This window comes from Musca domestica, unplaced genomic scaffold (genome assembly GCF_030504385.1).
Source record: "Musca domestica strain aabys unplaced genomic scaffold, Musca_domestica.polishedcontigs.V.1.1 35, whole genome shotgun sequence".
Taxonomy (NCBI): domain Eukaryota; kingdom Metazoa; phylum Arthropoda; class Insecta; order Diptera; family Muscidae; genus Musca; species Musca domestica.
In genome coordinates, this window is record NW_026712315.1 from 5,004,960 (window position 1) to 5,020,162 (window position 15,203).

General features: G+C 40.2%; 1 long non-coding RNA gene across 1 annotated transcript; it reads left to right on the forward strand.

Annotated features, from left to right (window-relative positions):
• Positions 1 to 9,259: 9,259 nt before the first annotated feature.
• On the forward strand, positions 9,260 to 10,695 carry LOC131803882 (uncharacterized). Its single transcript, XR_009342812.1, has 2 exons — positions 9,260 to 10,077; positions 10,453 to 10,695. It is a non-coding gene; the product is annotated as an uncharacterized LOC131803882 (long non-coding RNA).
• The last annotated feature ends 4,508 nt before the right edge of the window (positions 10,696 to 15,203 follow it).

Below are 15,203 nucleotides of genomic sequence, written 5' to 3' on the forward strand. Positions count from 1 at the left end.
AAACCTTTTGCAGTGGAATTGAAACCTTTTGCAGTGGAAATGAAACCTTTTGCAGCGGGAATGAAACCTTTTGCAACCGAAATGAAACCCTTTGCAACCGAAATGAAACCATTTGCAACCGAAATGAAACTTTTTGCAAATCAAATGAAACTTTTAAATTTATAGAAGGAAAAATAACAAAACATTTTTATTTTTAGTAGGTTTAAAATTAAATAAACTAATTATAACTAATATATAGTTAAAGAGGAATTTTTATTGATTATTAATAACTATGTTTTTATAAATTTTTTTCTTAAGCTTCCATAAAACACAAGTGTAGATGCAGAAAGATTGAAAAAAGTTTTTCAAGGTATTTTTTTCAAAGGACCCGAATTAGGTACCTTTTTATAATCTCCTCCATGGAAAGGAGGATATATTAAATTTGTCATTCGGTTTGTAACACCTCTAAATATTCGTCGTAGACCCCATAAAGTATATACAATCATGATCATAGTTCATTTAATGATTTCCACTTATCTGTCTATTGAAATCACGACTGCTTTATCTCCATAATCAATAAAGCTGCGAAGCGGGAATCCTTTATTAGGAAAGATTAATAGTATACTATAACTATAAAAAATTGTGGTAAAGCTTAATTTCACATTTCAGTCCTGGCCATACCTATAAAGGCCAAAATTTGTTTAAATTTCTCTTTTTAGCGTTAAGCATTTGGAATTTAATAATATGGAAGCATTTTATATCAAATCAATAAAGAACCATTTTTTAATACAATAATTGAAAATTTAAGAAATAATATAAATAAATGTAGATATTTATAATCAATAAAAAATCCTCTTTGTCAATATATTAGTTATAATTAATTGATTTAATTTAAAAACTACTAAAATATAAATGTTTTGTTATTTTTCCTTCTATAAATTTAAAAGTTTCATTTGATTTGCAAAAAGTTTCATTTCGGTTGCAAATGGTTTCATTTCGGTTGCAAGAGGTTTCATTTCGGTTGCAAAAAGTTTCATTTCGGTTGCAAAAGGTTTCATTTCCACTGCAAAAGGTTTCAATTCCACTGCAAAAGGTTTCATTCCCGCTGCAAAAAGATTCATTTGAATTGCAAAAGGTTTCATTTAATCTGAAAATGCTATAGGTATTTGGGAATAAACGATAGAACCTCTCTAAATGTCAAGGGTATAATTTTGCTTTGATTAGGTACAGTTATGTCTAATTATCGTGCGATAGAGATAATTAGATATAACTGTACCTCTATGTGATAGAGAGAGTGTCACGTCTACGTGTGTCCCCCAAACGATAGGAGTTGATAATAGGTAGAAGAATAATCGACAGTCTCCTTTTGTAATTTACTTTACATTATTAGTAACGTTGTTTAATTAACTGTTAGGGAATATCGTATTAATGATTTTATTGTATTTATATTTATACCCTCAGCCATATGGCTACAGAGGGTATATATCATTTGATACGGTCAAAACGTGCCTAGTCGAAATAACGGTTTTAGACCCTAGGTCTCTTTGGACCAAATCCGTTTCAGAACATTTGGAGTCGATCTAGCGATGTCCGTCCGTCCGTCTGTCTGTCTGTCTGGCTGGTGCGCACGATAACTCTTGAAGGGAGTATCCGATTTGGTCCAAACTTGATACATCGTAATATTTTTGTCAAACTTAGATCGAGTTCGGAGATGGGCAATATCGGTCCACTCCTTCTGGTACCTCCCCCACAAAAGGTGGAAATTTTCAAAAAAATTATTTTTTGCACAGAAAGATATGCGATAAACCGATTTTGCCCCAACTTTGCAAATCTTAATATTTGCGTCAGTGTTAGGTCAAGTGTGAAAATGGACAATATCGGTCCACTCCATCAAGTACCTCCCCCACAAATGGTCAACAATCCCACGGCAGCGGGTTCTACGACACCGGATTGACCCGAAACAACAACACTCCAGTTTCGGCCAGCGGCTGCCAACCCAGTGTATACATGTTCGTGTTTGTTTATTTTTCTGTTTTGGGAGCAGCACATCCCGGAATGCTTGCTCCGGATTCTTTTGGTCCGTGCCGGGCTTGAGGAAAACCCCGGACCATGGTTCTGTACGGTTTGCCAAAACACCATCCACCATAGATCAGTCTCGGTGCGATGTAATGGATGCAGAGGATGGGTGCATTTTAGAAATTGTTCCGGTTTAACCCGGTTGCGAGACTATAGCGATAGGGACTATGTTGCTTCGTGCTGCACCAACGTAGTCCCCAGTGAGTCCACGACCTCGTCGTCAACTTCCGAGTCGTCGTCGGAGTATGGAACTCCCCCGCAGTCTCCAGAACAGCAACCTTTACCGCAGCACTTAACGCCACATGTTGCTGTTCCAATTCCGGACAATGCATCGTTCTTGCAGTTCAATTGCAACGGACTCCGAGGTAAAATTGATGAGATAGTGGATTTTATGAATCGGAGGAATATCAAGATCGCAGCGGTGCAGGAAACCAAGCTCAATGAAAATTGTAGCTTACAACGTTGCAATGGTTACAACGTATTGAGGAAAGATCGCACCAGAAGTGGAGGTGGGGGATTAGCGTTCCTGATACACCATTCTGTTCAATACAGACCTATCTCGCTTGAGCTAGTCTCTAGTGACCCGTACATGGAGTGTATGGGGGTAGCAGTCAAGTGTGGTACTGCCGAGGTAGAGGTGCTTAATGTGTATATCCCGCCGGTTAATAGCTGTGAACCGCGTTACTTGCCTAATATAAGCCCACTTTTGTAAGGCAATAACCGCCTGGTACTAGGGGACTTCAATGCCCACCATGAGTTGTGGCATTCCGTCCTAGGTAATGACCAGAGGGGATCAGCGTTGGCAGAGCAGATTGACTGCTCCACATTTTGCACGGTAAACGAGGATGCCCCCACCCGAATAAGAGGAGAGTGTCACAGTTCGCCAGACTTAACCATCGTGTCACCCGGTCTGATAAATGACGTGACTTGGCAACCCGTCATTTCTCTTGGCTCAGACCATCTCCCGATAATCGTCTCCATCAGCAGATCGCCCGATTTCATAACCTCTGAACGCCGCACTTTCCTTAACCATGGGAAAGCCCACTGGCCCGAGTTCAGAGAGTTCACCAACCTTCGCTTCAGAGAACTGCCCAATCCTTCTGATGTTCGGGTAGCTGAAAGGATTTTCCGGGACATCATCAAAGCTGCAGCCGCTCGCTATATACCTGCTGGTCGAATACCCGAAGTAAGACCAAATTTCCCAGCAGAGGCAGCGGGATTAGCGAATGAGCGTGATGAGCTCCGACGTACCAACCCTACTGATCCCAGAGTCAGTGAACTGACAGTGGAAGTCAACCGGTTGGTACAGGAGCATAAGCGGAAAAAGTGGCTAGACCATCTGAAGTGTTGCAACATCGGAACCGATTTGAGTAAACTGTGGGTAACGGTAAAGTCACTCTCGAACCCTGGGAAAAAGGATGATAGGACAGCAGTCACATTTAACGACGTAACTGTGACTGATCCGAAGAGGTGCGCTGGCTGTTTTAACCGCCAATTTGTCGAGCACCCCGAGAGTGATAGGGCGAGGCGAAGAGTACTACGTCGTATAAGAGCTCTTCCCGCCGAGGATGTACCTCCACAGTTTACGATGGGTGATGTTGCGAATGTCATCCGAAACGCTAAGTCATCTAAAGCGTTGGGCCCGGACGGAATATCAATGGTAATGTTGAAGCAACTGGATACGCCGGGAGTTGAGTATTTAACCAAAGTCCTTAACTTGTCGTTAGCCACCCACATAGTTCCCGATGCCTGGAAAATGGGCAGGGTGGTCCCGCTACTGAAGCCTGGCAAGGATGCCAGCAAAGGCGAATCATACAGGCCAATTTCGCTTTTGTCGCCAGTAGCAAAGACTCTCGAGGCCTTACTCCTCCCCAGTATCAGAGGAAGCTATTCAGTTGCTAACCATCAACACGGTTTCCGTCCACTACATAGCACTACAACAGCATTGCACGCCATATCCACACATATCAGTCGAGGACTCAACCAGAACAGGCCGTGCCACAGAACAGTAGTGGTGGCTCTCGACCTATCAAAGGCCTTTGATACGGTCAACCATGCCACGCTGTTCGAGGACGTTGAGAACACTACCCTCCGGCCAAGTTTGAAACGTTGGATAGTCAACTATATGTGTGGACGCCAGTCGTACGTGGAATTCCGGAATAAGAAGTCCAAGCCTCGTAGAGTGAAACAGGGAGTTCCCCAAGGTGGGGTGATATCTCCGGAACTGTTTAACCTCTACCTTTCCGGAATTCCGCGCCCTCCAGACGGCATCGAGATCGTAACTTATGCGGATGATTGTACGATCATGGCGTCGGGTCCTGTAGTTGATGACATATGTGTCAGGGTGAATAATTATCTCGCGGAGCTTGCCGCCTTCTTCCACGCGAGGAATATGAAAATATCCGCCACTAAATCGACGGCCACACTATTTACCACATGGACTGCGGAGATGAGAACACAGCTGAATGTGCAGGTCGAGGGGCATATAATTCCGACCACCAACTACCCCAAAATTCTTGGGGTCACATTCGATAGCATGTTCAAGTCTTCCGCGCAAGCCACAGCTATTTGCGATAAAATGAAAAGTAGGAACAAGGTCCTCAAGGCGCTAGCCGGCAGCACTTGGGGTGCGGATAAAGAAACCTTGTTGACCTCTTATAAAGCGATAGGTCGGTCTGTGGTTAGCTATGCGGCTCCAGTGTGGTCGGCGAATACAAGTGCAACGCAGTGGAAATGTATTCAGACCTGCCAGAATGCCGTCCTGAGAACTGCAACAGGGTGCCTCCTCATGACGCCTGTGGACCACTTACATGAGGAGACGAAGGTTCTTCCCTTACGTCAGCATAATCATATGCTTTCGTTGCAGTACTTGCTTGGGTGTTATCGCGGGAGTCACCCTAACCACCATATGGTGGATAGAACTCCCCCACCCAGGCGTGTCAGGAAGGACCTGCACGATCTAGAGAGAGAGGTCCAGCGATATAAGAGAGAGCCTCTAGATCATGAAGCCTATCAAGCAGGTCTGAATAGCATTCATACTGATGCAGTCGCTGAGGTAGTCAATAATTACAGTGTAAATGCCATACTCGGAGTCCACCCCCCATCCATTGCAGCTGAAGAACGTCGGCTGCCTAGGCAAACCAGGGTAGTTTTGGCCCAACTACGTTCAGGATGGTGCAGCCGTCTCAATTCGTATTGGGCACGAATTGATGAGGATGTGCAAAACGCCTGCCCAGCGTGTGATACAGGCCCGCACAACACGCTGCATTTGTTTAATTGTCCTGCCAAGCCTACCCAACTCCGTCCAGAGGATCTATGGCTACAGCCCATAAAGATAGCAGAATTCCTAAACCTGGACATTGAGGAAGAACCAGATTAGTCGAAAAAAAAAAAAAAAAAACAACAGAACGTGTAAAACTGCTACAACAACAAATGGTCAACATTTTGAATAATTACAACTCTCATAATATGTGATGTAAGAGTCCGATTGTCTTCAAATTTCACACATGCCAATATTTATGTTAGCCCAAGGTCTGATGTTAAGATGGAATATATCGGTCCATTCCTTCTGGTACCTCCCCCACAAATGGTCGAAATTTTAACAAATATATATTTTTTGCACAGAAAGAGAAACGATAATCCGATTTTGCTCAAACTTTACAAATCTCAATATTTGCGTAAGTGCTAGGTCAAGTGTAAAAATGGACAATATCGGTCCACTCCTTCTGGTACCTCCCCCACAAAGGGTCGAAATTTTAAATAATTACAACTCTCATAAAATGTGATATAAGAGTCCGATTGTCTTCAAATTTCACACATCTCAATATTTATATTAAGCCAAGGTCTGGTGTTAAGATGGAATATATCGGTCCACTCCTTCTGGTACCTCCCACACAAATGATCAAGATTTAAAAAAAAAATAAAAAATGTAAAAAAATATATAAAAAAAATATTTTCTGCACAGAAAGAGAATCGATAATCCGATTTTGTTCCAACTTTGCAAATCCTGATATTTACGTCAGTTCTAGGTCAGGTGCAAAAATGGATAATATAGGCCCACTCCATCAAGTACCTCCCCCACAAAAGGTCGAAATTTTGAATATTCATCACGCTCTTAAAACACTTGAACACGATTCCATTCTAAAGAATCCGAAATAAACATCCAGTTCTCTTCATATTACACACGTCCCATTATTTCTACTAACTCAAGATCTGGTGTGAAGATGGGATATATCGGTCCACTCCTTCTGGTACCTCCCCCACAAAAAGTCAAAATTATGAGTATCCATGAAGCTCATAAAACGCAAAATTATCATCCGATTCTATTCAGACTAGGATGATGTATTTTATCTGTATTAGATGAAGTGTGAAAATGGAATACTTCGGTCCGCTGTATCTGTTACCTGACGCATATTTCCATTTTCCGAAAAGGTGCACATACCTCATATAAAGTACAAGAAGTAGTCTATATAGTCCAAATCTGTCACGTTCGTAACTCAAGGCTGAGAGTATACATCTGTCGGCAAAACCGACTGATACTATTTTACTTGTTTTGATTTTACATCGGAATAGCCCTACTCGAATAATACTGCTAAATATGAGTAACAGTATTACCATTATTTTATTTTCGTCGAGGCTATAGAACTTTCGATTTCTTTTGGGGAAATCGTATTGGCAGAAATGGTTCGAAAAATAATGAAAATAAAATAAAAACAAGTAAAAAAAACATTAAGTTCGGCCGGGCCAAACTTTAACTACCCTCCACCTTAGGGTAAAGGAAACATTAGAAGAAATGTGGCAAAAACCATTTAAATGCCGAGTATTGGGAGGTGCCGTTATATGGGGGCTATACCAAATCGTGGACCTACACATGCAATGTTTCGCCAAAGGAGCTAGAACCCATTATGACCTAGAAATAACAATTTTCAGACAAATCCGTGAAAAAATGTGGCAAAAATCATCAAATTACCGAATATCGGGAGGTACCATTATATGGGGGCTATACCAAAACGTGGACCTATAATTTCGATGACAACAACTACAACTACCAATTTTCAGAGAAATTCGTGAAAAAAATTGCCAAAAATCACCAAAATACCGAATATTGGGAGGTACCGTTATATGGGGGCTATACCAAATCGTGGACCCATACATGCAATGTTTCGTCACCGGAGCTGGAACCCATTATGACCAACAAATACCAATTTTTAGACAAATCCGTGAAAAAATGTGGCAAAAATAATCAAAATACCGAATATCGGAAGGTACCTTTATATGGGGGCTATACCAAAACGTGGACCCATACATGTCATGTTTTGCCACACGTACACGGACCCGTTATGACCTAAAAATACCAATTTTCAAACAAATCAGTGAAAAAAAGGTGGCAGAAATCATCAAAATACCGAATATCCGGAGGTACCGTTATATGGGGACATGGACCGATATATCTCATTTTCAATACCAACCATCCTAGACACAATACAAATTGTTCTGCTAAATTTTGGCGCTCTACGTCAAATAATGTGGGCTGTATCGTGCTTTCAACAGACAGACGGACATCGTTAAATCGACTTAGAATTCTATGCTGATTATGAATATATATACTTTATGGTGTCTACGACGAATATTTAAGGATGTTACAAACGGAATGACAAAGTTAATATACCCTCCTTTCCAAGGTGGAGCGTATAAATATGGCTCGTGAGCTGAACATATCGCAATATTCCATTCGGCAAATATTATAAAATGAGGTCGGGGTAAAGCCATGGAAACTTCAAAGTCCAAGAACTTACACCTAAACAGAAAGAAAATAGACTCAAAAGACCTAAAGAGTTGCTTCGCTTGGCCGAAAGTGGTGAACTGTCTTGGTCACGCAAACATTTTGGCCGCAGACCTTGGACATTCCAACAGGACTCAGCACCATCGCACTCAGCACGCGCCACCCAAGAATGGTTACAAAATGAAGTTCCTCGCTTCATTTCCATAGCACAATGGCCACCAAAATCTCCGGATACCAATCTGTTGGACTATTTTGTCTGGAGTATTTTGGAAAGCAAGGTTGGCACTTAAAAATACCAAAGTGTCGATCACCTCAAGCAAGCGCTTCGCCGGGAATGGGCCAAAATACCGCAGAGCAGCATGTGACGGTTTCATTGGCCGTTGGAAGGCCATAATTCTTGCCAAAGATTACCGATTCGAACAAATCTAAACCTTTTCTAAAATTTGATGCTATTTCCGACATTTTTTGCTTTCATTCAATTCAATTTAAAAAATGTAAAAATTATGGCGTTTGATTTCGTAGCAGTTTTTATATCCCACCTTGTATATTCTATCTTTATACCAGATCTGGGTTAATAATTGTAATTTGTGTAATTGTAAAGAACCGCATGCTTATTTAGGATTTTATGATCGTTTTGATTATTTAAAACTTTGACCCTTTGTGTGGGAGGTACCAGAAGTAATGGAATCGAATCAGATGTGTAGTGGAATGTTAATTTCGCGTTTTATGAGCTTCAAATAGTCATATTGAAAAGTTTAACCCTTTGTGGGGGAGTTACCAGAAGGAGTCCACTGATATATTGCATCTTCACACCAGCCCTTGGGTTAAAAAAATATTGTGATGTGTGTAACTCTTACATCACATTTTATAAGAGTTATAATTATTCAAAAGGTACTTGATGAAGTGGATCGATATTGTCCATTTTCGAATTCGATAAAAGTCCTTTTGAAGGTTTTCTGTGCATTGAAGGTCATCTAAAGATTTCATATTAATAAAAGGTCTTATAAAGGTTTTCCATGAAATAGAGACTACGTAAGGGTCTCGTATGAATGGTCTTTCGTGCATTTTAAAGCCCAACAGGTCTTTTGTGAATAGCCATTTATGAAAGCTATTGTTTAATGATATTATTGTCACAATTTAAACTAGGTTTTTTTTTCAATGAGAGGTTATGATTAAATATATATTTCCAATACACACATACATACATAATTTTAGATTTCTTCTCGTACCCAAATATCAAACATTTGTTAAATCAATAATATCAATTTTTGGTTCAATTAAAATGCAATCATTGCTCTCATTCTCGGTGGCCACATTCCCTACGGAATCAGTATCCTTACACAAGGATAATGTTGATTTCAAAGATGGAAGCCACTTGGAATTTGTTTCTTCAACAATTATTTCCGATGATCTCCAATATGTGTTATGTGTGCATTTGCTCGGCATACGATTAGGCCATCCGACTGTCACAGAGACTCCCAGGGCTAGGGATCTCAACCCGCCAATCGAATCCAACACACTAACATTGAAAGGGGACTTTACTACAATTGCTCTACTCTACGATATACAAAATAGGAGTCATCATACAGGGATCTCGGTGGATCGATCCCACACTCGCCCACCCTACCTGGATCCAGTATTTCCATTTCTTGCGTTTCTCTGAATCCCCTTGAACCACATAAATTAATTTATTTTTCTAATCTGTCCATCAGATCTGTGAAACATGTCTTGCTGGTTCGCCTGATAATTCTCGATCCGACACCCTGAAAATATCGTGTCACTACCAAACATCGATCGAGTTCCGAGTCCGGGAAACTCGCTGGTAATTCCCCTATAACAGGTCAACATTTGGGAAGATCAAAAACGCTCATAAATTTTACAATACGCATTCGGTTATTTATAAAATCCCGCATTCAGTATTTCTACTAAGACAAGCTCAGAGGAACGGATGGGATTTATCGACCCACTCCTTTGGGACCTTCACTACAAAAAGGTAAACATCCGGAACAACCCAATAATTCTATCAACCCAAGACCTTGTGTGGAGTTGGAATATATTTGTCCTCTCCGGCGGATCTACACTGGTAATACCCACCAGCTCTCAATGAAAAATTCTCCGATTCCATCAAAATTTCACACATTCTTCTTGGTTATGGATATAATCTTCAAAGTTGGAATCTATACGTACTTTGATACACAAATAATTTGATCAAATTATTGAAATCATGGTACAATAAAAAGGTAAGGTAGAGCTAAAAGCTGATTACAATTTTTTTTTCCAAGTGTGCCCGACTTCTGTCATTATTGTGTATTATTTGTTTTGAAAATAAAAAAAAATATTTTCAAGGTCAATGTTTGGAAAAACGAACACTGCGTGGCCGGCGTTCAAAATATTACCCTGTTTTGTCCTGGAATTGAAGGATTAAACAGTTTTGATCACATTTTTTGAAAAAAAATCCGTGCGTTCAATAACGCATTCAAAAAATAACAATTATCAAAACATTTTGTCGCATACAATTTTGAAGTATTTTGACAGAAAGCGGGCATAGCCCTAGCAATGTATTGCGGTACTTTTTTGTTTGTTTTGAACATTTAATAACTTTCATTCCTTAATAGGTGGTGAAACATTTTGCATGCGGAAATATTTGTGCCTATGCCTGTCTTGTCGTCGTGGTTGCCGAAGAACGGATTTTGTATGCGGTATATGCTGATGTGATTGATAGGTAAACAAATACCATAATCGTGGTGTCTACGTGATTGTCTGGTAGAATGTAGTTTTATGTATGTTCGCTTTTTATGTATGGGAATCTTTCATTAATTTATGCCGGAATAAACCAGATTGTGCTATTTTTATCGCCACCGGGGGTGTTTAAGTACATTTTTTTTAAATTTATATGTCGCGTAGAATATTTTGTAAAAGAAATTAGACAGCTGTGATAAACGCGAAACTAGAGTCTGATTAACTTGAATTACCCAATTAGGGGAACAGATCAGCTGATATTTTTGAACCTTAATACGAATGAATTCAGTACGAAGGTGATTTTACTATCGTATTTAGTTTCCTCAGACACATTTTCTATGTTTTGTTTTGATTCATTCGATTTTGAATTAAACCATAACCATGATAAATGTGATATAGAATTGGTAACAAATGTGAAATAGTTTTTGAGAGTTATTTTAGAATTCTTTTTATAAAAATTGAATTGGGAAAGGGGATTGAAAAGACTTTCTTTTCCACTTATCTTTTAAGATCTTTTGCATGACAGATTCCAATCGCCTTTCCATTTAGATCTTCGAGAGAATACATATTATTTCCTATGGGCTTTACTATACGACACTTCGTAAATTTCCGGGCAAACTTAGCATTAAAATTTTTCCCAAAATCGCTAAGAACATAGTTTCTTTTATATACCTCTTGACCCGGAGAGAAAATAATCGTACGAGCCCTTGCGTTATACCTTTTTGCGCTTTGTTGATAAGCCTGATGCATATTCTGTCTAATTTTATTTCGGATTAGTTCCATCTTGTCGTTACGATCTAAATGTATAATTTCATGGTCCGCCAACAGTGAGTGATAATTTGAATAATAATGGTCCAACTACTTCCGACTTACATGGACTAGTACAAGATGAAGCAGCGTCTGTCCAGAAGTCATTGGAAGATAAAGTTAAAAAAATGGTCGAAACAGAAATATCTGATGTGAAGAAAATGATAGATTCTTTATCAAAAGGCATGAGAGAACTATCCGACACTGTGCGTAAACAATTAATTGTACCCCCAACGGCTACAATAGCCTCTAATTCTATTACAAATAGTAATGCTAATCCGACGTCAAACAATAATAATGACGCAGTAAATAGGAATATGCCACCAATTATCCAATTTCCGAGTGCTAGTCAAACTCCATTATCAGATCAATTTACTGGCCCGATAACGAATACGTTTAGAGTGGAACCACTAGGAATACGAGTTGATAAACTTGGTTTAAATTTCAGTGGTGACCCGAAAGGCTTAAGAGTTATGGATTTTATTAAGCGGTTAGAGATCATGCAGGCTCAATATAACATTCCATGGTCTGAAGTGTTGAGGGATTTCGCCTTTCTGGTTTCTGGTCAAGCCAGAGAATGGTATTGGCTGCATAGACAAAGTAATGTTTACACCGATTGGATGGGTCTTAAAGAAGCGCTGATAAGCCAGTATCAAACCCCACAATCCAAATTCGACATACTCAGGGATTTGTTAGAAAGGAAACAAAGGCCAAATGAAAGCATCAATAGTTATTTTCACGAGATGGGAATTTTGCGATCTAGATTACTTCAACCTATTTACGAGTACGAAATGATTAAGATCCTAAGGGGAAATATACGTGAAGATATAAAACGACATGTATATCAGATGACCATTTCGTCGGTTGAACAGCTACGAATAGAATGTATTGAAGCTGAGAGAAATTTCCCTAGGCGCGAAAATAGAGCTGTAACGTTCCCCCAGCGACCTATCCGCCAAGTAAATGAAATATATGATGAAATTTATGAAAAGCATGTAGAAGTACCGGAGGAGAATATTGGTGAAGAGCTGTCAGCTATCCGGATACAGAGCCACATCTCTGTTATGTGTGCATATGCTCGGCATACGATTAGGCCATCCGACTGTCACAGAGACTCCCAGGGCTAGGGATCTCAACCCGCCAATGAGTGGAGCTTCCGAGCTAATTTATAATCTGAACCATGGGTGTACATACTATGACCAAACAGCGCGAAAAATGGCGTTACACCAGTTGCAGTATGAATCGATGTTCTTAAGGCGCACTCTATGTCTGTTAGATACAGGTCCCAATCTCTGTGGTCATTTTCTAGATATGCCCTAATCGCCGCCAATACTGATTGATTGACTCTCTCAGATGCATTAGACTGCGGAGCATATGGAGCTGTTTGGATATGATTGATTCCATATGTTTCAATCATGTCTTTGAAAGTTTTAGATACGAACTGTGCCCCATTGTCGGAATGTATCGTCTCGGGTACGCCAAACTTACGAAATATATCCTCAACCATAAATTTTACCACATTGGAAGCTGTTGCCTCTTTCATTGCCTTAAGAAATGTAAATTTGCTAAAGTGGTCCACCACTATAAATATAAAGGCGTTGCCACTTTTAGACCGGGGGTATTTCCCGAGGAAGTCAACGTAGAGTTTCTGGAAGGGAAGATTTGTCACGACTTCATTTCCGATCTGAGGCTGAGTATTTTCATTGGTAGGCTTTGTCTCTTTGCAAACAGTACATTTAGACACATATTGCCTAACCTGGGATACCATTAGAGGCCAGTAATATTTTTCTCTTAAACGAAAAATGGTTTTTGATATGCCTCCGTGAGCTGACGTAGTTTTATCATGGGCTTGCTCTATTAAAGAATGGGTCAAAGACTCTGGGACCCACAATTTCCACTGAAACTCTTGTGTTTCTGGGTTATAGGACTTGTGATCTCTTTTAAATACCATATTGTCGACAATCTTTAGATCGGGGAGATTCTCCTTTTTATTTGCTATAATTTCTCTAAGTTGTTTGTACGAATCACTTTCAAACTCGGTGGTCTCGAATTCAAAAACCCGATTCATGTCTATTTCGTCGGCATTGGGTAGGCGGGATAGCATATCGGCGACAACATTTTCCTTTCCTTTTCGGTGCTCGATTTTGAAGTTAAATCCCTGAAGTTGCAATGACCAGCGAGCTAAACGACCACTGAGGTCCTTTAGACTCATCAGCCATTGTAAACTAGCGTGATCTGTTATCACGGTGAATTCCATTAGCTCCACGTAAGGACGGAAAGTTTTGATAGCCATCACCGCCGCCAAGCATTCCTTCTCTGTCACGCTATAATTTCTCTGACACTTATTGAGTTTTTTCGAATAGAAAGCGATCGGATGCTCATGTCCTTCGGCATTCAGCTGAAATAGAACAGCGCCGATGCCATATTCCGAAGCATCACATTGAATAAAAAAGGGTTTGGAAAAATCTGCGTGGCGTAACACCGGTGCGGAAGTTAAGGCCCTCTTTAAGTTTTCAAATGCCTCCTTTGCCTTTTCCGTAATTACGAATTTGGGCGATTTCTTCAGGGTATCAGTAAGGGGAGCCGAAAGTGACGCGAAGTCTTTAATAAATCTTCGGTACCATCCTGCTGTACCCAGAAAACTTCTCACTTCCCTAGCACTTTTGGGAATGCTAATTTTTCGAATTGCTTCTACTTTTTCGGGGTCAGTACGCAACATGCCTTCTCCAATAATAAATCCCAAATATCTCAACTGACGAAAACAAAATTTTGACTTGGTTAACCCGATTGTTAAACTCGCTCGGTCAAGGCAATCGGCTACTTCATTCAATAGACGAAGATGCTCGTCGAAATCACTTGAAATAATCAACAGGTCGTCCAGGTACACAAAGACATTCTCCTTGAGTCGTTGGGGAATGACTTTGTCCATCAGTCGACATAACCTTTGTGCAGCATTACACAATCCAAACGGCATCACACGGAATTGATACAATGGACGACCTGGGACCGTAAAAGCGGTGTACGGCTTGCTTTCTTCGTCTAATTCGATTTGCCAGAACGCATATTTAAGATCCACACTGCTAATGTAATGAGTTTCATCAATGCGACTTAGTATTCCTTCAATGTTTTGCAGGGGGTATGCGTCCTTGACCGTGAGCTTATTTAACTTTCGAGCATCCAGACAGAAACGATTTTTTCCGGGCTTTCGTACGATAGTTGTACGATTGCTCCAAGGGCTTTCACTTTCCTCAATAACATTAAGTGCTAACATATTATCGACTTCTTGGTACGTGATAGCTTGAACCGCTGGAGACATTGGATAGTGGCGGTCTTTAACCGGTTCCGCACCTTCCACGAGCTTAATCGAATGCTTTTCTAAACTAGTACAACCTAGCCCATTTTGTTCAAAGGTCTTGAATTTTTTTACTATGCATTTTAATCGATTCTCTTGATCATTTGTTAACTCGTGAGGGTTGAGTTTGTAGTCGGGACCCGTATCAGTCATATCCCTGAAAACTTTTTCTATATTAATTTCAGCAGTTCCTATCACATCAGGGGCTAATTCGAATGTTCGCCAGAAGTCTATTCCAAGATATAGTTCTTGTTCCAATTGAGGACATAGATACAGTGTCATAAATTTTTCCTGCTCTTGGTATTTTATGATGGCTTTAATTTTCCCTAAAACATTATACTGTGTACCTCCGGCGGTGGTTACCCTGCTGGACATTGGTATAATTGGAATGCCAAGTTCTTCTATTATCTCTCGGCAATTTTTCCCTAACATAGTAACCGAAGCGCCGGTGTCTAGGAGCCCATTCAT